We start from the raw sequence: 24,354 nt of genomic DNA, 5'->3' as shown, positions 1-24,354 counted from the left end.
TGGTGGTTTATCTTCATTGTCAAGCTGATAGGAGTTAGAAATACCATGGATACATACCTCTGGATATACCATAAGGATGATTCCAGAAAGGTATAAATGAGCAAGGAAGACTTAACTCTGAATGAAGGAAATGTGGAAGCCACAATCTTATTGGCTGTGTTCACAGAATGATTGAAAAGAGAAAGTGATGAGCACCTGTGTTCTCCCTCTCCCTCTCCCTCTCCACCTCTCCCCCCTCCCCTTTTTGACTATGGATGCAATTGTCTCAAGGTTCTAATGTGGTGACTTCCCACCACTATAAGCCAACATTTTTCCTTTCTTCTTTAACTTGCTTTTTGGGGTATTTTGTCACAGCAATGAGAAAAGTAAGTAGTGCAAATTTCAAGATGTATATTTTAATACTGTATATTTTTCTGCATTTGTTACCAAGAATTAAACCTTCAAACCAGGTTCTCAGTTCAAAAGATATTGGATGAAGTCTCAGCAAAAATTAGAAATGAAGCCATCTCCCCTAGTTCCATGACCAGATATTCTGATTTTACTAGGTGCAGGTGCATCCCAAAATCCAGTCTTGTAACTACTTCTGCCAGTTTTAATAATCTTACTCCACTGCCTTCAGAGGCATTGTTCTGAATCCTCCCATTCCTTAATGAGACCTATATTTGAGCACCTTTGTGTCTGCCTTGATTTGAATTCCAATCAGTGTAAGAAACCTTACTTGCCCAGTTTCTCAAGACATGGTAGTGTGATATTTGGACACTGCTGGATATTTTCAGCAGTTAAATTGAAATACCTGGGTAGAGGGAACCACAGATGAGGAATTTCCTCCATTGGATTAGCCTGTGGGGCAAGTCTGTGGAGCACATCTGTGGGGCATTTTCTTGATTGTTGAGAGACATGGAAGCAACCAGCCTGCTGTGGGCATGCCACCCCAGGCAGGTGGTCCTGCATTGTATAAGAATTCAGGCTAAGCACAGACCATGAGGGCATGTCAGTAAACAGCATTCCTTCATGCCTGTGCTTCAGCTCCTTCCTCCAGGGTCCTTTCATGACTTCCTGCCCTGACCAACTGTAACCTGGGAGATGTAAGATCAAATAAACCCTTTCCTCTCCAAGTTGATTTTGGTTAGTGTTTCTCTCATAGCAATAGAAATTAACTAAGAGAGATGGGAAATGTTCATAGAACTTCTATCTCAGGATTTGACTGAACAATAAGTTGCCTAGACCAAGATGAGGGTCATCATCAAGGTTTATACAGCTATAAGAATCAAAGAATAAACTACTCAGAATGACTGATATCATATATTGATCTGTCATTTTGCCAATAGAGCATCACCTACTCATTTTCTTGGTTGATGTCTGTCAAGCATACAGGTGAGAGAAAGAAGGTTTTCTGGGGGAAAAATGCTAGATATAAGCTATGCCTGTCCTTTCAATACATGAGGTATGAACAATCAGCCATCCACATAAAAAAATTCTAGAAAAAGACGTTTTACCTTTCAGAAAAAATGAACTCAAATGTGCATCCTAGGTTTAGATGTAAAATGTAAAATTATAAACATCCTCAAAGAGAGTATAGGTAAATATATGGCTGATCATGGTTTGGACTTGATTGTAACTTCTTACCATATATTAGCCATAGGAAACGCCAAGAAAAAATGAGTTGGACTTTATTAAAATTTTAAACTTCTGTTCTTTGAAAAATAATTATAAAATGGCTGGGCGTGGTGGCACACACCTTTACTCCCGGCACTGCGGAGGCAGAGGAAGGCAGATCTCTATGAGTTCAAGGCCAGGCTGATCTACAATAGTGAGTTCCAGGTCAGCTGGGGATACAAGGAGACCTGTCTCAAAAAAGACCAAAGGGGACAAAGAAATCAGAAAGATACGTATAAAATAAAAAGATAAGCCATAGAAGATATTTTCAAGTCTGAACTCATTTAAAAAAAATGTTCCTGCTTAGTTCCAGAGTGCCAAAAGGTACTATTCAGGCTGCTGGGGATCAAAAGTCATCAGTTGCCTTATCCAGTGCTGGCACGTCTATGCTAAGGTCTGGACCTATCAGGCAAGATGTGCTCACTAATAATAGTTGAATGAGGTAACCAGCCACTTTCTGATGGGATATGAAGCCTACTCTACGGGAGTGGTACTGTAAACCATGCCTGGTACTTTAACATGATCAAAAGCCTGTATCTTGGGGAGTCCTAGGCCTGAGGGGGAACCTCCTATTGTTTTTACAAATGGTTCTGTTTTCAAACTGTGTTTAATATATGTTTTCACCCATTTGTGCTGCACCCAACCTTGTTCAGAGATGTTTCTTTTTGCAGAGATTAATGTGGAGATGCACAACAAGTCAAAATGCTAAGAATAAGTGACTGTGAGTCCATAAACGGGACATTTGTAATAACCCATGTCCCCCAAGCTCAAGGAACATGCAGATGAGGGAGGGGAAAGAATCTATAAGCTGGAGGATTGAGAGAGGGCCGTGAAATCCTGTTTTCTGGACATGATGTCGTTGCTGCTCTCATTAACTGATAAGATTTTCAAAGTCAGCTCTGTCAAAGTTCTAGCATGGATGGGAGAGGGGCCCATGAGGTCTATTCCTAGCTGAGGAGCTATTGGCAGTTGATGGCTGCTGGGGGAAGAAGAGACTTTTCCTTTGGGAGCGTGACCACTGGCAGGTTGCCCATGCTCCAGTGGATAACTCCACACCCATGCTCACAGAGCAGCACTAACGGGGCTCAGTGGGTTATTGAAAAAAGAAGAGGACATAAAGCTGAGAAGATGTGTGGGGGTGTCCAGGAGAAGTTGGAGGGAGAAAGGGAGAGAGGTTGTGGATAAAATCAGAATACATTGTATACATGTATTTAAAAAGTGCTATTTAAAATGTACTCAAAGTACACAAAGTCCTCTTAAAATTCAAAAAATAAGAAAATAAACAATCTGCTTTAAAAATGGATAAGAGGTACGGACAGGCACCTTAATAAAGAATGCATAAAGATGACAAATAAGCAGACCAAAATATGTTTAACATCCTACATCCTTAGGGAATTGAAAATTAAAACAAAAGGTAAGACCACTGTCTACCTACTAGGGTGGCTAAGATGTACAATGACAACACCAAATGCTGGTGAGGAGGTGAAATAACATGATGGGTGAATAACCCATCATGGTGGGTGGGACTGCAAAGTGGAAGACAGTCTGGCAGTTCCTTAGGAAGCAACTCTTCCCAGCTTAGCAGCTTCTATGCAGAAAAATTTGAGCGGTTTCTTTCAAAGTTAACCATATCATCCAGTAATTATGCTTGCCAGGAAATTCACATCTATGCAAAAAATCAATACACAAATGTTTGAGAAGCTCTCTTCACAATTGCTGAAATCTGAAAGCAACTATGATGTCTTTCAGTAGGGAAATGGGTAAGTAAACTCATACCTCCAGAAGGGACATTGTTCAGTGGTAAAATCAAATGAGCCACGCATGGAGGAAACTTAAGTGAATATTGCTAAGTGTAAGGAACCAATTTGAAATGGCAACACTGCATGAGTTGAAACTATTTGACCTCTTGTAAAAGATGATATTGTGTAGAGAGATCAGTGGTTCTTGGGATCAGAGGCCATGAGAGAAGAATAGGTAATTAGGCAGAGTGTGGGGAATTTTAGGACAGCAGCACTGTGCTAGATGATGCACATCTGTCAACACCCATGAAACTCACAAAGTAAAAAGGAGCCCTGATTCAGTTTATGGATTTTTAGCTGAAAAGTATGTCTATAATCGGTTATCAGTTGTAAGAAATAAGTCACACTAATCCTAACTGTTAATAATGGGAATCTTACTGATTTCCCTAAGGAGGTTTACAGCATACATAGGAATGCCTTCCACTTTCTACTATTTTTTGAGTGCTATGCTATGATTTGTTAAAACATGGTATTATCTTATAATTGGCAGAGTAATAGGTAGCTAGTGTTATGTTCTACAAATCTATAAAGTTAGGGTTGTAAAGAAATTGGTAAAATGCTAATAAGGTAGGACACAAGAGAAAAGATCACTACATTTTAGTAAAACTATCTACACGACAAAGCCAGATCCCTTGACCACTCAATGTTTACCTCACTTTGTTTCCCCACATCATTCTCTTTTAAATCATCACTTTAATCAGTCATTTAAGTCTTTAAATCATTCTATTTTATGATCAACCTCATTATGGAGGCAAACCCAACATAGTAAAAACAACTTGCTCTCCCACCTAAGTTGTGAAAATGTTGAGACAAAACCAAAATAAAGGCATACAAACCAGCATGACATCTTCATTTCTTAGGGAATTCGAAGTCTAAACACACAAGCTAGAAAAACGCACTCATTCCTCCACTTATAAACTCTCTCTCTCTCTCTCTCTCTCTCTCTCTCTCTCACACACACACACACACACACACACACACTTCCTAACTCTTAAAAATGTGCATATAACCACTGAAACACTGCATCTTTGACCCTGGCAAATACTGTTCTTTTCAAGAGAGGTCCTTACCTTTGAACTGCTAAGGAGATGGTGCAAAGCACTGCATTGTAGAAACAGCTCATTAATAACTGAAGAGCATCTGACATGTGCAAGCTCAATTTAATATTCCTGAGCTCACCACTTCACAGTAAAAAGGCAGAGAAGAACCAAGACAGCTTCATTAATAAGGATCAATTCATATGGGAGGGATCATCGGGAGTAGGGAAGAGGCATTTCCTTTCAACAGTGATGACAGCTAGCATTATATCTATGTACAAATTCTAAAGCACTTATTTTTGATGTCTTTCACAATTTTGTGGATCCATGAAGATATGAAGTAGCCTTCAGATGTTAAAGGACCCTGGCATGCATAGGAAAGTGATTTCGATGTTTGTGACAGCCATCATACCTAGCCAGAGGGCTATTCTGAAGCACTGTGTTAACAAGAATGCAAGTCTGAGGCTGGAATCAGTACTAACCAACGCTGTGGTTAATTGGGGAACTCTCCCAGAGGCACGAGGAATAGTGGTAAAATGTGTATCCATATGGCCATCTCTTACCTACTGTGCTGGATATGTGTATGCGGCTGCTTCCTAGAGACTGCTGGGTTAAAATTAAAATACAAAATTAGCCACGTATGAGAAGCCTAAACTTAGTTACTCAAATCTAGATTTTAGATTTATTATACTTGAAAATGTTCATGTGGGAAGAAAACAGACCTGATTTTATTAAAATGAGATTATCATAGGGCTTTTAACTGACATAACCTTCAAATTAGTATTGGAAAGACACATCTAAAGGCACAATGTCAAGGAAGCCCATAAATATTTGAAGAGGCACACTCTTGATTCGTTCTTGATTATAGAGACATGGGAATAGGTACGGGTAGAATAAGGTCTTAGAGGTATCAAATACCATTCCGTGTATTTTGTATTAATTGTTATGTGGAAAGGCCACAGAAGAATTCTGAGTAAACAGATCCATGATCTGTGCATCATATAGCCAAGAAGATCTATTTTGCAACACTTTAAAGTTGTAGTGGGCAGTGTAAGAACACGTGACAAGAATGAACTGAAATGGGCTTGCCAGCAAACTTAAAGGTGCCCAGCGCCTGCAGAGCATTTGAGGAAGAGACTCTGGCTGTTGGCATCTTCCTCCCAGTTATCTGCTGCCCATTGTCCAAATTCCACTCTCCAGACTCATAAGGAATAATCTAAACTTTGAACTATGTGGTATAACTTCAGTTGTTCTAAACACACAATAGCAGTATCGATGGTTTTGAAATCTGCCCATATGTTTTTAGTTTTCTACTCATGACTGGAACTGAAAGTGGTATAGTCTCGTTTCCTAAATACTGTGTTAAGAAATTAGATCCTTTTGTGTATTGCAGAAGCCCTGGAACAGGAAATTTCTGGACTATAAATTTTAAATTTGGTAATTCTTTTTCTAGGGTACAATAATGACTTGTGTCAAGCATTTTTCAAGTAGAATTTTAATGAGTACATACCATACCTCTAAGAAGTAGACATTCTTTATGGGTATAGATGTGTGTCTGTGTAGGCATATACCACATGCATGTGAGGGCCCACACTGGCCAGAAATGGGCATCCCCAATTCCCATAGCTGGATGTACAGGTGGTTGCAAGCCATCTGACATGGGTGCTCGAAGGGCAGACAATGCTTTTAACCTCCTGAACCTTTCCCCAGGAGTAAGCACTCTTATTGTGGCAAGGAGAAAGAAAACATTCAACTGGAGATTGTCTCAAATGTTGAAAAGTGCACAGCTAACTAGAACTATGTCTGCTCTCACTCCAAAGCCCACAACACTCAGGACAATGCCCTATGTATGTTCTTTTTATTTAAATGATCCCAACCTCTCTCCTCTCCCTTTTCAGTATGGAGAGGAAGCAGTGACACCACATGGCTAACTCATATTGGACTAAAATTTGTCACCTCAAAAGTCTTGCAAGGTCTCATGCTTGGGCTTCACTCCAGAACAATTCTTATAAATCTGAGAGTGGGACCTATGCTGTTTTCTTTTCTTTTCATTTTCACCCAGACGACGTCATACGCAATGAGAGTCGAAGTCCGTGCTAGTGTGTAGATCAACCATGACTTCAGGTACTTCTAAATCTTCGGTTCCTTATTTTGTACCTAAGTGAGGAAAAAGGCAGTACCTAACGTGTCACAGCTAAATTTCATCTTACCGGATTGAGTCCATTATTCCAGCCTGTTAAGACACCTGTTTATAGAACCTGATTCTGTCACCTAGCATATTTCTTAAACCTTCCAGTTTCATAGCATCTAAAAATGTCACAAGCAGTCCTTTGATATTTTAATCTAAATCATAAAGCAAATCAGTGAACAGGAAACAGCATTCAAGCATGTCAATTTGACATCCTCAAACATAGGCATCCAAATACAAATTTACATAATTATGCTTGTCTGTGGTTCACATCACCATTTTGCTCATAGCAGTGCTGTTAATGACCTTTAAAAAATGGTGAAATACAAATGTTCTAGCTCCAGCACATTTCTCTGCTCTACAAACTACCAGCCTTCTCACACTACTATGCCCCAGCCATGGCTTTTTTAGTTATGAAATGTAAACTATTAGGAAAATATTAAAACAACCTAAGAGGTAGGAGTTGATGTTTCAAGAAACAGAAGAGTGGAAACCTGATCAATGTTTTGGGAGTTGAAGCCATAGGATTTCAAAAGTGGCTCTGTAACAAAATAGAAAGGCAGTGGCCTCCAGGCAGGGAAGGCTGTCCTTAGAATGAGTTTATGATATGCTGAAATTTGCTGACCAGCTGGATACACAATGAAGAATCATTTAATGCACAAGGTGCTAGACACTGTGATGTGCCATCTAGATAGCCGTTAAATGAAGAATTGCAATCCCAGCCACCAGGGCATCACTGGCTTCAACTTCAAGGAAATTGATTTAGCAGAAATTTCTTCACTGCACCCCAAAAGACTTGCTCCCTGCCAGGAAACCTGTTTCCAATGACTGAGCCACATCAAGACAAAACTACAGAAACTACTTATAACTTCTTAGTTATCACATCTTCTTAAGTGCCTTCAGGGATGCACTGTCTTCCCCCTTGACCTAATTCTTCCTTCTCTTCGTTTCCATCAGTTTTGGTCCAAAAATAACTCTCCAAAATTCTGCCTGTTAATGTGCTGGTTAGTTTTATCAACTTAACACAGACTAGAGACATCTGGGAAGAGGAAACCTCAGATGAGGAATTTTCTCTATCAGATTGGCCTGTGGTCAGAGCTTTGACACATTTTCTTAATTGGCAATTGATGCAGGAGGATCCAACCCACTGTGGATGGAACCATCCATGGGCAGGCGGGCCTGTGCTATGAAGAGGGCAACTGAACAAGCCAGGTCAAGCAACCAGCAAGCAGTGCTCCTCTATCGTCTTTGCTTCTACTTCTGCCTCCAGGCTCCTGCGTTGAGTTCCTGCCTTGGTTTCTCTCAATCATGAACTGTCACTTGCAAGTGTAAGATGCAATAAACCCTTTCTTCCACAAGTTGATTTTGTTTTGTTTTTTTATCACAGTAATAGAGAAACTCACTATGACACTAATCTTAATATTAGTAATTAATAATAGAGAAGCTCAGACATTAATTTTAATGCTGGACTCATTCTTTCATATAGAGTCCTGTATGGATCATATAGAGTCCTGTATGGATCTGAAACTCTTTTAAGATTTTTTATTTTATTTTATGTGTATGCGTGTATTGCCTGCATGTAGGTAAGTGCACCCATGTCGTGCAATGCCTGTGGAGGTCAGAAGAGGCTGTCGGATACCCTGGGACTGGAGTTACAGACAGGTCTTAGCTGCCATGTGGGTGCTGGGATTCGAACCCGGGTCTTCTGCAAGAACAACCAGTGTTCTTAACCACTGAGCCATCTCTCCAGCCCCAGGATCTGAAACTCTTAAGACATAGAAAACTAGAATATGCTGTCCCCATACATGAATAACTGTTGAGCTGAAGGCAATGAAACTGAATCAGTTATGAGACTATCTACCTTCACTCTATTTTCCTAAAAGCAGGACATCTATTTACAAAACAAAAGGCGTGCTGCTCCCTCTGTATTGGGAAAAGCAAAGTTGACAACTGAACGTAGCTTTAGATCCCTGTCAGCCTGGCTATTGTACCAGAGCGGTTATATTCATTAGTTTTACTAATCTCTGTGAACCACCTTTTTTTTTTTGCCTTCCCCATTAATTTACTGCCTTCGAAATTCAGAGTCCTTTTCCTATTTACTGTCACTTTTCTAAAAATTTGCTCTTCCTTATTGAAGATGCTATGTAGGTGAAATGTTTTATCTCACAGAGAACTAGTCATTCTCCAGTTGTCTCCTTTATAAATATAGAATATTTATGTTAATGAACTTCGGTTGGCATCCTTCTCTGGGTTAATCTATCTTTTGTAACAAGGGTCTATTCCAGGTAAGAAACAATGGGGGCTATTATTATCCCCTTACGAAGATAATTGTTGAAGCCACTGAGAGGGAACTCAGTGATAAGATGGCAATGCATGGACAGCATGGAATGACTGCTTTGAAGCTTGGGGGAACTTCTGCAGTGATAGTTGACTAGAGAAACAGGGGTCAAAGAACATCAGGTCTGGTATCATAATGGCCAGAGTGGCTAGGGTCTTAAGAAGGCTATTGTTACCAGAATGAATGTTGAATGCAGGATGAAGGATGGTCCCTTAACAAAAGCATCCCTGCATCTGGTCCTATCCTCAGGAAGTGTACTTGGAATCAACCAATGAAAGGGAAGAGAAGAAAATACAATTGGACAGAGGAAGAAGCATCGGCAGTTGTGATGTAGTTGCAAGTGTAAACCTTGAGCTGACCCTGCAAGGACTTCTGAACATGAGATGAGAAAACTGGGCTATAGAATAAACTGGGCCTCATTCTGGTCAGTTATCAAATTTGAGAGTGTCAGAGGGAGGCAATTGTCTGACTATGGACATGTAATCTCCATGCAGTGGCCTTGGGGACTTTTGAAGCAAAAATTAAGTTCCTGTCACTACTCTTCTCGAAGCTCTCCCAAGGCATGTGAACACGCTATTCACACTGAGTGACCACAGCTTTCACAACTGTCATGATCCGAACTGACTGTCTCTCTGACTGTCTAGCCCTTTTAGGATACGTCCACAACATGCTGGATAAATTATTTCCTCAAGCCCTTTCCATACACAGGTTGTTCCTTTCCCAGCTTTGCGTACTAACTTTGTTTCCTCCAGGCAGCTGAACACATGCCACAGCCTCAGGAAATCCATCCCACAAACTAGAACAGAGCCAGCCTTGCCAGTCTCCTTCCTGAAGCAGAGCTTTCCTCATCAGTTATTACTTCTTAAATTTATGTCAGACAATTATACAAATACCTGAAAATTACAACTTTATATAATAAAATTATATACTATAGAGAAGTGAAAGTTTTTGATATTGAATGCATCATATATTATTGTATGAAATCACATTTCTAAATGGCTCACATTTAAATGATAAGCATTGGCTGGCAGACTATACTGTAAATCCTATGCCAAAGATAAACCAACAAAAGTAAGAATCACCTTGATTCCTATTAAACAAATTAGGGGCTGGAGAGATGGCTCTGCAGTTACCAGTGCTTGCTGCTTGTACTAGATACCTTTCTGTTGTTGTGATAATATACTGTGATGGTTGGAATGAAAATGTCCCTCATAGGCTCCAAGTATTTGGATATTTTGTTCCCAGATGGTGGTGCTGTTTTGGGGAGGTTTTAGAAGGTGTGGCTATCCTGGAGGAAGCATGTCACTGGAAGTGGGCTTAAGGGTTCTTAAACCTTGCTGGATCTCCAGTTGCTCTCTTGCTTCCTGTGTGTATTAGTCACTTTTCTGTTGCTGTGATAGAATCACTGACAAAAACAACTTATAAAAGGAAGAATTTATTTGAGCTTATGGTTCCAGGGGAATTACAATCGATCATGGCAGGGAGGCATGGTGGCTGGAGGTGGCTGGAGCAGGAGCAGCAGAATCTAAGCTCTATATCTTCCAGCTGTGAAGCATCTGCCAAGAAGACCTGCTTACAGGGAGTGGTACCAGCACAAGAGAGAGATGTGTGTTGCATGCAGCAAAGCTAGAGAGGCTGAGCCATCTAGGCCCTTTGGAAGTAAAGTTCCAGAAGTTGGACATGGAGCTACCGGATTTGGTGTTTTCCCTGCTGATTTTTGGTCTTGTTTCGGTCCAGTATTTCCTTACTATGCCTCCATTCCTCCCTTTTGGAATGGTAATGTGTATTCGATTCCACTGAATGTTGGGAGTATGTAATTTGTCTTTTGATTTTATAGAGGCTTACAATTAAGATATTTACCTGAGTCTCAGAAGAGACTTTGGACTGTGGACTTTTAAATAGTATTAAGACAGATAATGACTATGGTGACTTTTAAAGTTGGACTAAATGCATTTTGCATTTTATATGGTCATGAACCTATGGAGGGCAGGGGGTGGAATGTGATGGTTTAATGAAAATGTCCCTCATAGGCTCCAAATATTTGGACAATTTTTCCATAGATGGTGGCACTGTTTTGGGAGGTTTTAGAAGGTGTGGCTATTCTGGAGAAAGCACGTCACTGGGGGTGGGCTTAGAGAGTTCTTAAGCCTTGCCAGATCTCCAGTTGCTCTCTTGCTTCCTGTGCCTGCGTGATGATGAGAGCTTAGCTTCTGCTGCTCCTGCTCCAGCCACCTCCAGCCACCATGCCTCCCTGCCATGACAGACTGTAATTCCCCTGGAACTGTGAGCATAAATAAACTCTTCCTTTTATAAATTGCTTGGGTCAGTGTTTCTATCACAGCAACAGAAAAGTGACTAATACATATAACATGAACTAAAGCAACTTAAGGAAGAGCCTTATGGTTGCAGAGCCCTAGATGTCCATAATGGCAGGGAAGGCATGGGTGATAGGAGCAGGAAGCTGAGAGACCACATCTAAGCTACACACACACACACACATACACACACACACACACACACACACACACACACGCAAGAAGCTGAGAGTGAACTGGAAGTGGGGCAAGGCTATATACTCTCAAAGTCTAAGCACTGTGATGTACTTCCTTCCTCCAGCAAGGTTCCATTTCCTAAAAGTTCCATAATACCCACAGAGAGAACCACCAGCTGAAGGAAGTGTTAAAATACCTGAAACTATGGAGGACATTTCTCATTCAAAGTACCACACTGTTCCTGCAGAGTACCCAGGTTTGGTTCCCAACACCCACATCTGGAAGCTCACAATCACCTATAACTCCAGTTCCAGGGAACCATACATCCACTTCTGGCATCTGTGGGTACCTGCATGCACATGGTGCACATATAGACAAGCATGCACACAAAAACATAAATGAAAAAAATAGATAATTTAAAATACATATATTTCTCATCAAATCTAAATAATTTCTGTTTGTATTTAAATAGAAATTTATAAATATTTGTTACCTGCCTTGTAAAACATTGAACTATTAATACCACCTGTTTTAAAATTTTAACCTTGGAGCCAAGTTGTCTTGACTTCATTATATTATGCTTTACTATTTAAACAGAAATAGTAATTTGGGGCCAAATTTATCTATATTTTTCTTTCACAAAATGGATTTATTGATTAGTTATCTCTTTCATTGGACTTCTTTAATAACAGAGTTTGTCTTGTTTACTACTCATTTGATTCACCAAGAACTTGGAGACTAGTGTAAAGACGTATGAAAGATTTTCAAATACAATGTTGAATCTGTCTCCTACGAACTTTGAAATGTAATATTACTTAAAGATATGTGAAATGATGCTGAGCGTTCAAGTGAGAGATAAGGTATGTATCAAAGAGATAAAGAATTAGAGGAGACAGAGGAGCAGAGAGAGGGAGAGAGGCAGACAGAGAGAGACAGAGACTCATGACCTCATGACATGAGGATGACCTAATAAAAAAGGAGAGGATGAAGTATGCAATAAGGGAGGGATTCTGCTCAGGACACTTCTTGATAGAAAGCTAAATTAAACCACATTAGACTAAAGGAAAGAATAATTTGACTCATGTAACTAAAGTGAAAAGTATGGTGCTGGCCTTCAAAGGATGAAATTAATACCATTACTATTGTCTGTATATTTTCCTCTTCCTTTGCTCCTATTGATAATTACTTCCATTATTTCCTACTGCAGACTGGACTCCGTGGGATATACACAAGTACTAATGACTTCTAATGGCCTACTCTGTAGTTGATGGCCTGCTCTGTAGCTCTGTTTCCTGACACTGGCAATCACGTTTTCAATAATATGGGGAAAAGTAGTGACCTCAGGGGATGAATGTTAACTAAAGCAGCCAAAGATATAGCCTGAAGCATGATGTGATGAAACCCTTCTACTGGGAGTTAGGAGTTAAAAGCCTACATGCCAGGAAAAAGTATCACATACATACATAGAGAGATAGATAATAGAGATAGATAATGATAGATGATAGATAGATAGATAGATAGATAGATGATAGATGATAGATAGATGATAGATAGATAGATAGATAGAATAGATAGATAGATAGATGATAAATAGATGATAGATAGATAGATAGATAGATACATAGATAGATAGAGATAGATAGGTGATTGATAGATACATGGATACATAGATACACAGATACATACATGCATAGGTATATACACAGATACATAGATACATAGGTACATAAATATATGTTGTTTGTATATATACAGGGAGAAAAATCGAGAGAAACATTGATTATTCTGCATGAAACCTCTTCCAGATCTACAGACACATACAAATCAATACCCACATTCTGACCTCTACTCATGTAAATTATCATTGTGTTCCTTGTTCCAGTTTAATTGCTACATTTAACATAATTAGCAATTTTAAATTTTAAAATGGATGAAAAGCTTGTTGCCCATCAAGCTTTTATCCCTGTATTAAATCTTTATGTTTCTATTTTCTAAATGTCTCAATTTGCATAAAATTGTTTCTTGAACAATTAAAGTTAATTAAGATAAATTATCACCTAAAAGTAAAGCTATCTTATCAGTTGGTTTTAGCATGTTAAGCAAACAAAGAATGCATTTCAGGAAAATAATCAGTCCTTGTCACCAAGTAAAGCACAAGTAGGGGAAAAAAACAGAAAGAAAGGATGCTGCAAAGGATGCTCAGGTCTGGAGGAGTTATGCAGTGCTTCTCTGGTGCTTCATTTGCAAGACAACATTATGGCTTAATAATTTACATGCTGGCAATCTTTTATATATGAATATTGGTAAAAACAGCAAGTTTTTTTTTAACTGCAGAAAGTGCTCTCTAGTCAGTCTCAAGAAATTAAATATCGTTCAGTACATGTGGCAGAACAATGCTCCTCCTCACAGACAGACTGATGCAAGGTAAGAGTCTGTGGCTTTCCTACATTCAAAAAGGGACTGTCACAATGAGATCTAGTCTAATGATCAGAAAGAAGAGCAGAATAATAGCTGGAAAATGTGAAATATGGGAGTGAGCTTGATGGAAGCTGCTTGAGAGAACAGGGAAATTAGTTCCATATTCTAAATACCCAGTAAATAATGCTGTTGTTATCATGGTATCAATGTTTGGAAATACATCATTTTAACTTTCACAAAAATTATTTCCTCTCCAGTGGAGATACAGACATATAAATGGGAAGCAAGGATGTTTAAGTCCACTATAGTAAAGACAATGTATGTTTTGGATATGAAAGTCAAGGGAGCTTACTGTCCATTGAAGCTTAGCCTTCTTTGAAATGAATCTCATTACATATGAAGACGTAATTCGGCTATTTGACGTGATGATTTAGGGTCTGAGAAACAGGTACAGATCTGTTTAATTGGAAAAATAGAAGAACAAACTGTTTAAAGATGAGCAGGAAAGACATTTTATAGAACCAAATACTCCTTACAGTGATGGGAAAGAAAATATTTGAGATGAAAAATAGGTAGGCTGGAATACTCAGGGACACATTTCCTGACCCTCACTGTTCTGTCTCTCCTCTTTTCCTGTGTGCCAGGTGTGTGCCAGGCATGTGTCAGGTGTGGTGGTGTGCAGAGATCAGTGATTTGCAGGGACAGTGCTGTGCAGGACGTGGTGGTATGGCCTGCATCCCTGCATTACAAAGAGGAAGTAGTAGGATAAAGAGTTACAGACTGACCTGTTTTGCCTTTCAAATTAATAAAATCTGTGACAGTATGAGACAAAAGGGTGAAATATAATAAAGAGAAAACATTTACATGACTCACAGAAAACTGTAAATATCACTAAAGAGAACACAGCAGAAAGCACAACATGTTCGATAATGAGAGATAAGAAAACATGTAAAACAGAAGCAAAGAGTTTTTGAAAATATTTTATTATTTTTATTTTATGTGCATGCGTGTATTGCCTATGTGTAGGTAAGCGCACCCCTGTCATGAATTGTCCACGGAGGACAGAAGAGGCTGATGGATCCCCTGGAACTGGAGTTATAGACAATTGTAGCAGCCTTGTGGGTGCTGGGATTTGAACCCTGGTCTTCTGCAAGAACAACCTGTGTTCTTAACCTCTGAGCCATCTCTCCAGCCTGAAATCTAAGTATTTTTATGATCTCAGTGTAAGTCAACGGCACGTCATTTTAAATAAATTCTTCATTTTGTAATGTGATGTGTCAAATGCAAAAGAAAATTTAAATTGCATCTTGTTTATAAAAGAAAAAAAATACTTCACTGAAAAGAGTGATGTGCAGCATATTTCAAGACGTGAAATTACCTTTTAACAAAGCATGACTTCTTGTTTATTTGTAATGTTAAAACGCAAGAGCTTTCAGATGAGGGATTGGAGAGATGGCTCAGCAGTTAAGAACACTGACTGCTCTTACAGAGGACCTGGGTTTGGTTCCCAGCACCCACCTGGTGGCTGACAACTTCTGTAACTCCAGTTCCAGGGGTACTGTCGCCCTCTTCTGACTTCCACAGGCATTGCGCAGCATGAGGGCATTTACATGTGAGCAATACACTCATACACATAAAATAAAAATAAGAAAGTATTTAAAATAAAGAAAAAAAGAGATTTCAAATGAAAGAAATTATAACCCAAGGAATTCATGTAGACAAAATCTTCCTACAAAGCTTTACACACATTTTTTAATATGAAAAGGTAATATTCATATGAGTCTGTCTTGAAGAACTTAATAGAAAGTGTAGCTTTCCTACATAAAATCTGAAAACAGAAAATATACAATATATGTAATAATAATAATGCTTTTTAATTGTAATTAGAGATGGAATTAAAGTGAATAATAGGCTTTTACAAAATGCAAGAAACAAAATGATTTTCACAGTCTGAATACTATAGCACATGGTCTCTAATTACTGTGTTCATCCAGTTAAAGGGAGAGAAAAGGAAAGGGAGAAAGATAGCTGTGTGAAAAAAGATTCATATGGTAAAATCAGGGATTGGTGTATATCATTTTCTCTCACATTCTATTGTCTAGAATCACTTCACATAGACACCCCTAAAATCAAAGGCAAATGAGAAATGACTACCACCGTGTGTTTGGAATGAATATGGGCACACATGAAAATATGCTAATGCAAAAAATCATTTATGATCTTATATCAAAAGAAAAGGAGGGTGAGAGAGGGAGGGAGGGAGGGAGGGAGGAAGGAAGGAGAGAGAGAAAGAGGAAGGTGAGGGATGGAGGGAGGGAGGGAGGAAGGGAGGAAGGAGAGCTGAAGAAGAGCTGAGGATATGGGTCAGCTGACAGAGTACTTGCCTAGTATTCATTGAAAACTATAATAAGAGATTATACCAACCAGTTTAGAGATAATAAATGGAACAGTAAATAAGTAACATTTGATTGATACCAAAGGCGATAAGGATAGGAAAGGTGAGTTGGGCAGAAACCATTAGAAGTTGTGCTGAGAGAATGTTTACATATCTGTAGCTGTGCAAATGTAAATGAAAACTAATAATATATGGGAAAATTACACTTGGTTGAAAATATCCATTATGAGAGTCAGAATCTTTAAAAAATGAAATAATACAGTAAGAACAATAATCATAATATATCAAAATATGTGGAATGCAGTAAAATCAGAGTTTAGATTTCATCTCAGAAACCTAGAAAACATAAGACGTTGAATGAAAAAAATGTAGAAAAATTAAGGAATAGAAATAAATAAATTGAAACTAAAAATCTAAGGTTCAGAAATCAGTGTGCACTGATATCGGCAAGGTGGTGAATGAAATCAGAAGTTCCAGGTTCAGCTCCACCTCTTTTCCACAGAAAGTTCATCTAGAATGTTCTACAGCCAGATCTTTTCCAGATCCCCACTACTCATAAAGAAACTTGACATTCCTGCATAGTCAGTAGACCTGACTGAAAACAAACATAAAAGGTGGAAATGGCCTCAAGACCACCAAACTACTCCTCTCCCAAGTCAGCACAGAGACACACGGGGCCTTCACTGGGCCAACAGTTTCCTTAGATAGTACGTCAGGTGACACAAAAGATCTTAAGAAAGTCTATAAGCAATTACATCCCAACCAACTGGATAACCTAGAAGAAATGAATTAGTTCCTGGATACATAGATCCTAGCAACATTGAATTAGGAAGAAATTAAAAAGAAAAAAACTGGACAGTCAAACAATGAGTAGGGATGGAGTCAGTAATTAAGTCTCACATCGAAGAAAAGACCGGCAACCATGATTTCACTACCAAATTCTACCAAACAGCTAAAGCACTAATACTGTCACCATCTTAACTTTTCCAAATTACGGAAGATAAAAATGAGACCTAGTAATGAGACCAGCAGTACTCCAATAAGCAAGTAAAGCAAGGGTGCTGTCAGAAAAGAAAATTAAGTCCCAATTTCCTGATGAACCAGGGTGCAAAATCCTCAACCAATACAGTAGTAATTTAAATTTAATAATACATTAACATCATTTACCATGACCAAGTAGATAAAAGAATGGTTTAACATGAGCAGGGCATGGTGGCACAGGCACATACTTAATCCCAGCACTCAGAAAGCAGAGGCAGGTAGATTTCTGTGAGATCAAGGCCAGCCAGGTCTGCATAGTGAGTTCCAGGCCGGCTGGGGTTCAGGGAAACCTTATCTCAAAAAAGACCAAAAAAAAAGGTTCAACATATGAAATTTAATAAATGTAACATACCACGTTAACAGAATGAAAACAAAACCATGAGGCCATACCATTTGATGTGATGATGTGGTAAAAAATGTCACTTAATAAAATCAACATTTTTTTCATATTAAAACTCTTCTTAAATGAATATGCACAGGACAAAGAATGTATTTCAACATCATAAAAGACCACACAGGAAAAGCCCACAGCTAACATGATACACTCAGTGTTGTTATCATTAGTAAGATACAGAGAAAAGAGAAAAAAATTGAATGGGTAGAAGAATTACAAATTAGTACTATCATTATAGTTAAAGTTTCCTCACAAATGTAAAATGGTATTTTACCATACACTCAGCAATTCTACCTATGGGTGTTTTTGTTTTTGTTTTTGAGTTGATGCTAAGGTCTCATTGCATAGGAACACTAGTCACAGTAACCTGTAGAATCAGTCTGTTTCCACTTGTAGACAATAGATAAGGAAGATGGGTATGTATACACATGTTATATAGCCTTAAGAAATAAATCCTGACACCTGTGACAGCATGAACAGACTCGGAGAACATAATGTTACAGGAAACAAATCAGTATAAGAAAACAAATGCTACAAGTTTTCACTCACATGTGGAATATAAAACTGTAAAAGTAGAGATTTGAACGGTGGGCTACAGGTCTGGGAGAATTTTAAGAAGATGGAAAAATATAATATTTGGGGAAGGAGGAATTTTTTTCAGGATAATATAAGAAGTTTTCTAACAATTTTGAATTGTGCAGTGCACTGCAAGGAGCTGTATTAATTGTGCTGTGTACTAGTATTGGAGGGGCTGTGAAGAGAAACAGGCACCCAGACATTTTTCCAGAAAGAAGTTTGTGACAGCACCTGAATCAGTGAGTTCATACATAAAAGGACTGAGCCCTGAACAAAGCAAAATCCCAGGCTTTTATGCCCCCTGTTAGCTCCCTTTACAGTTCAGCTTCTTTGTCTTCAATATATAGCAACACATATTCTGATTGAGTGCCCCATTCTACAAGGTCCTGATAGGTAGAAGCATGTACATGCAGCAAGGCACCAACCACACATTGCTTCCTTTTGTTCTGGGGGATACCTGTCACACTGACTATTGCAAATGCTTTTGTGACTCAAATATTAAACATAAAAAATTTAGCCAATAAATATTTCAAAAATTCTACATAATAAAAAACACCATACCTGGGACTGGCGAGATGGCTCAGCAGTTAAGAGCACTAGATTTTCTTGTAGGGGAAATAGGTGCAGTTCCTAGCACCCACATGACTGCTAACAGTGTTCATTACTCCAATTCCAGGGGATCCATAGCTATCTTCTGGCCTCCATGGGCATTACATGCAAGGCTATACTTACATGCAGACAATAAAATGAAAAGAAATAACACCATACGTAAAAATTCCCAAGTCAAATTTGCAGAATGCAGTATTTCTCCAGGTGATGTTTACTGTTCTTATAAAGGCAAACATAATAAATATCTCTTATCTATAGTTTGTTTTCCTATTTCAGTTATCTGCAACCAACTATAGTCTGAAAATAATGCACAGAAATTTTCAAAATGAGTAACTTACAAATCTTCAATCACTTTATTATAACACACTATAATTATTCTACTTCATTACTATGACTGCTAATCTATAAATGTGCCTAATTCATACATCAAAATTTACCATAGATACGAATGAAAAAGAAAAAGTAAAAAGCAAAGTAATTAAACTGTCCTGGTGGGATGGAAGTCCCTTCATGAGAAAAACAGCTCTTATGAAAAGAGTCGACTTGGCCCCTGGTGTCTTTGGTTTCAGTCATCCTCAGAGATCTCTGCTCCTATGTCCTATATCTGGCTCTTCTAACTGAGGTACCTCCACTGTAAGGCCCTCAGCAGAGCTGCTGCATAAGTTACCCACCTCTAGCAAAAGAAAATGGACAAAGACAGTATGAGCAAGATTTTGTTTTCTGTATGACCTCCAAAACAAGAGCAAAACATACAGATAGGATTACATCAGATCGACATACTTCTGTATAGAAAAGGAAACAAGGAAGAAACAGGCAGATGTCCAATGGACATTTGGAAAAGCACTTCACACTATCAGCCATTACAGCAATACAAATCAAAGATACAATGAAGTATCACTGCACTACATTTAGAATGGTTGATATCAAAAGACAAAAGAAAGCAAGTGTTGACAAGGAGGTAGAGAAGAGAAATCCTAATGCACATTGGAGAACTGTATGGCGATTCCTTCAAAATTAAAAATAGAACAACCATGCAATCCAGTAATTCCACTGCTGGGAGTATATCCAATGGAAACCTAATCGGCATGTCACACTCTCATGTGTATGCCCATGTTTGTTGACAGACTGTTCATAATAGCCAAGAAATTTAATCAAATTAAGTATCCATCAGCTGAAGAACGAGTGAAGAACAGGTGCTCCATAGTCACACAAAATGCTGTGTAGTCAGAAAAATAAGGTTTTCTGTCATTAGATAAAATAAGTCAGGTGGGCACAGAGAGGTAAATATACAGTCTCAGGTATCTGTGGGCTCTAAAAAAGTTGATCTCATAGAAGTTGAGAGAAGCATGGCTGTTCCCACCCACTGCGGAAAAGAAGTGAGTGACAGGAGGGGGAGGTGAGTGATGGGACTGCAGACAGGTTAAGGGAGGAGGCTGTGGCATTTTATTGCATATGAGGGGACTGTACTCCATAATGTTATACATTTCGAAATATCCGAAAGAAGGAATTTAAAGTGTATCACCGCAAAGAAATGATACATGTCCCATCGTAGCACAAAGGTAACTGTCTCTAAACCTCACATCATATCCCATAAACATGCAAGTTTTTATGTGTCAACCAAAAACATCTAGGCTGATGCTGTCAAAAAGTGCTCTCAATAGACTTACAATACAGGCACTATGGTATTTTGTTAAAACTACACAAGCTAACTAAAAACTCAATCTACAGTGATTGAATTTATTTTCGATATTATTTTAGTTCCTAAAGACAGGTATATTTTTGAAATATAGTGACTAGTCTCCATCAATTTGTATTTGAAATCTTTCTTTTTCTGTTTTTGTCTCTGTCTCTTTGTGTCTATCTCTGTCTCTATTTCTCTTCTTTCTAACAAGTTCTCATGTAGTCTAGGATCACCTCAAATTCACTACATAGGTAAAGATGACCTTGAGCTCCTCATCCTCCTTCCTTCACCTGCAAGTGCTGGAATGACAAGAACGCACCACCACACCTGACTGGACTCTGCTATTAAATCCAACATTAAAAGACTTGGAAACTGAGCTTTTTACCTTTAAGGAGAAAAAAATATTTTCAATACATTTGTGCTCCAAAATAGCTAGTGACTTTTTATTCTCTGGGTATTAAAATAATTAAGTTGCCTTTTTAAGGCAGCCAATCATATTCTGAAAGAATTCTATTATTTAAAGTCAGGAAAGAAGTAGAGAAAGCCAAATAAATTATAGACATTTTATGAAACTGATAAAAGTCTAAGGTCACATTTTTATAAAACCAAAAATAATAACAATAATAATAATGGTATGCGTGGAAAATAGACCTATCACATCTGAATCAAATCAGCTTTGCAAAGTGTTGATTGGTTCAGAAAGTTAGTCTCTTTCCTCAGAAGCTTTTCTATTTTCCGTTGGCCATGATCTGAAATTATAAAATTCTAAAAACATCAATGTTAAATTCATCTTGAAAGGTCTAGAGACTAAATGGAGCAGCACACTGTTAAAAAATAACCTTATGAAAAGTGAATAATTCAGTATTAAAAGCCAAAATCTAGCATCACTGCTTGCAATTTTCAAGGTAAACAAATTCTCTTGTTACTAAATCCCTAAAACACAGCTTTAATTGTTAAAATACAAACACAAAACCTCTCCTCTAATTATGACTTCATGTGAACAGTTGTGTATTTGCATTCAGGAAGGCAGCAGCCCTGTAGGATAACGTGACATAATACTGTGCAAAGGCTGCTAAAAGGCAATGAGGAATAGTCATTTTAAAAATTAATTTAAAACAATTTCTAAACATGCCAAGGGAAAACAAAAAATCATTAACCAGTATTATTAACATTCACAGCAGCTGTTCCACAATCATGTATCAAGTCCCTGTGTTCAAACTCACTTTATAATATAGCCTCTTAAAATACCCTATTAGTCTCTAGTTCATCATACACCCGTGGACTGTAAATAGCTTTAATTTAAATTTACTACAGGTTTATCAAAATTTGTATAGTAGAGTGTATACTCTCTCTGTTTGTAGGATTATATGTAGGATTAGCTTGGCACTGTCTTGCCTTAGAGAAATCTACCCAAAGCCTGTTATTTCTCCCAGACACAATCCTATAAGCAATTTGAGGCCATTTTTCCTAGCCACCTGATTTTGCTCAGCATAGCCAGTCAGCCTGCAGTCAGCCAGTCAGCCTGCTTATTGCCTTCATAGCCAGACCATTTTCATTTCTCTATGTGAACTGAAATGTTTTCATTCAAACTAAAGCTGAAAATTTCCATCAGTAGGCATTAGGTTCATAGAATAATGAATTTCATTGTTTCTTGTGTGGGGAGGGTATGCATGTGTACATGTAGGTTATCTAGAGACCAGAGGTCAATATTGTGTCTTCCTCAATTGCTGTCTACCTTCTTTTTTGCAACTGGGATTTTCATCAAACCTGGAGCTCAAGGATTTGGCTAGATGGACTCCCCAGGGAGCCACAGGGATCTTCTTGTACCTGTTCTCGGTTCCAGGGCTACAGACCTGCAAGGTCATGCCTGGCTTTTTACATGAGTGCTGGACATTGAACTTAGACCCTCACACTTGCACCGCAAGCTGTCTATCAACTAAGGCATCTCCTCAGCATGCACTGTACCTTTTCAGACATACCTATAACATGCTTTGATCTTATCCACACCCCTCATAGACTGTACCTTTTCAGACATACCTATAACATGCTTTGATCTTATCCACACCCCTTTAGCATCTGTCATCCTCTTTTTCTGACTCCATTCCTTACTCAAGAGTCTCCCTTCTGCTTGCACATCATTTTATCTACCAATAATAGAAAAACACATGATACATATCTTCCTGAGTTTGGATTATTGCTTAATGCAGTGATCTCCAGGGCCAGTATGGCTAATGACATTATTAATTCTTTTTGTGTGTGCACTTTTTGAGAAAAGGTCTCGTTTTATAGCCCAGGTTGGCTCTAATTTCATTCTTCTTTATACCTGAATAAAACTACATTGTGTGTGAATGCCATATTTTTTATCCATACATTTGCTGATGTACATCTTAGCTACTGTGAAAAACGCTTTAATGAATAAGAAATGCATCCATGTTTCCTTGGTCCTTCAAATATGTTCTCAAGAAGGGGATATATGGATTATGAGGCAGTGCTACTTGATTTTTGAGGAATCTCCATAATGATTTCCATAGTAGGTATACTAATATACAGTCACATCAACACTGCATAAGGGTTTCTTTTTCCCTATATACATGTATTTAATTTAACACTATGCATTGATTGCTAAATGTAGCAACATACAGAATAGTCCTAGAACCATAAATTGCAACATTGTTTTTGGCAGACATAGAAAGCATACAAAAGTTTTTTTTATCAGAAAACATAATAGAGATAGCTGGGAATAAATAATAAATAAATGAGACCAAATTTGAGGAAAATCAATCCATAGAGAGGATCCTGCCATTTAAGAATAACATTCTCTAGCATTGTCTGATAGGCCCAGAAAAAGTTACAATTACTAACAAATTCTCAGTGTTTTAGAAATACACAATGTGCTAGAACAAAATACCCAAAGAGTAAAACTGCAGATTACATTCAGAAGATTACTAATTAGAATAGCAACCAGCTTCTCAATAAAAATAATTCATATTACAAGGGAATCTTATTTCCAAAGTGCAAAAGAGTGTAAGTGGCAAATCAAAGCACAAAAGTCAGAGAAAATGTATCCAAGGATGTTGGTATTATTCCATTAGAGCACTTGTATAGCATGCTAGAGGCCTGGGTTCAATCCTCAACACCAACACCAATACACACATATACACACGGACACAGACACGCAAGTATACATAAGCACACACACAGAGTGATGGTGATCATAACAAAGATATATTAAATTGCATTCCTTAAGTTTAAAAAAATAAACTCACATGGAATAAAGAAAAGGTGTGGGAAGATATTATTTTGTAAATATAAATACATATTGACTTTGTAAAACAATAAGAGTGATCACATCATGTGTGAAACTTAAAAACACAGATATAAAATCTAAAACTTCAATGATTCATAATGCAGAATGATTAAATGAAGTAAATGGTACTGGATCCCTGCACTACCTAGAAAAGGGCTAAGGGAAATAATTTAATAGAATATAGCAAGTTAAGAACAGAGATTGTGAGCTCTTGACAGAAGAGTCTGAGGGCGCTTCCTGCAACATGCCAGGCAGCTCTGGTGAATGAAGTCAGGAGTGAATTCTTCACAGTCATCTGAAAAGGTCCTGTTGAGGAAAAAGAGAGGGATCTTCTGGTCTCACCCAGGCTTTATCTTCATTGGACACTCAGGGGGAAGGAAAGGTTCATTTAAGTGGCTGCATCTCTAGGAGGGAGAAGGAATA

Source organism: Nannospalax galili, unplaced genomic scaffold (genome assembly GCF_000622305.1).
Source record: "Nannospalax galili isolate Female #2095 unplaced genomic scaffold, S.galili_v1.0 scaffold168, whole genome shotgun sequence".
NCBI lineage: Eukaryota > Metazoa > Chordata > Mammalia > Rodentia > Spalacidae > Nannospalax > Nannospalax galili.
Note: the sequence above shows the minus strand (reverse complement) of the source record.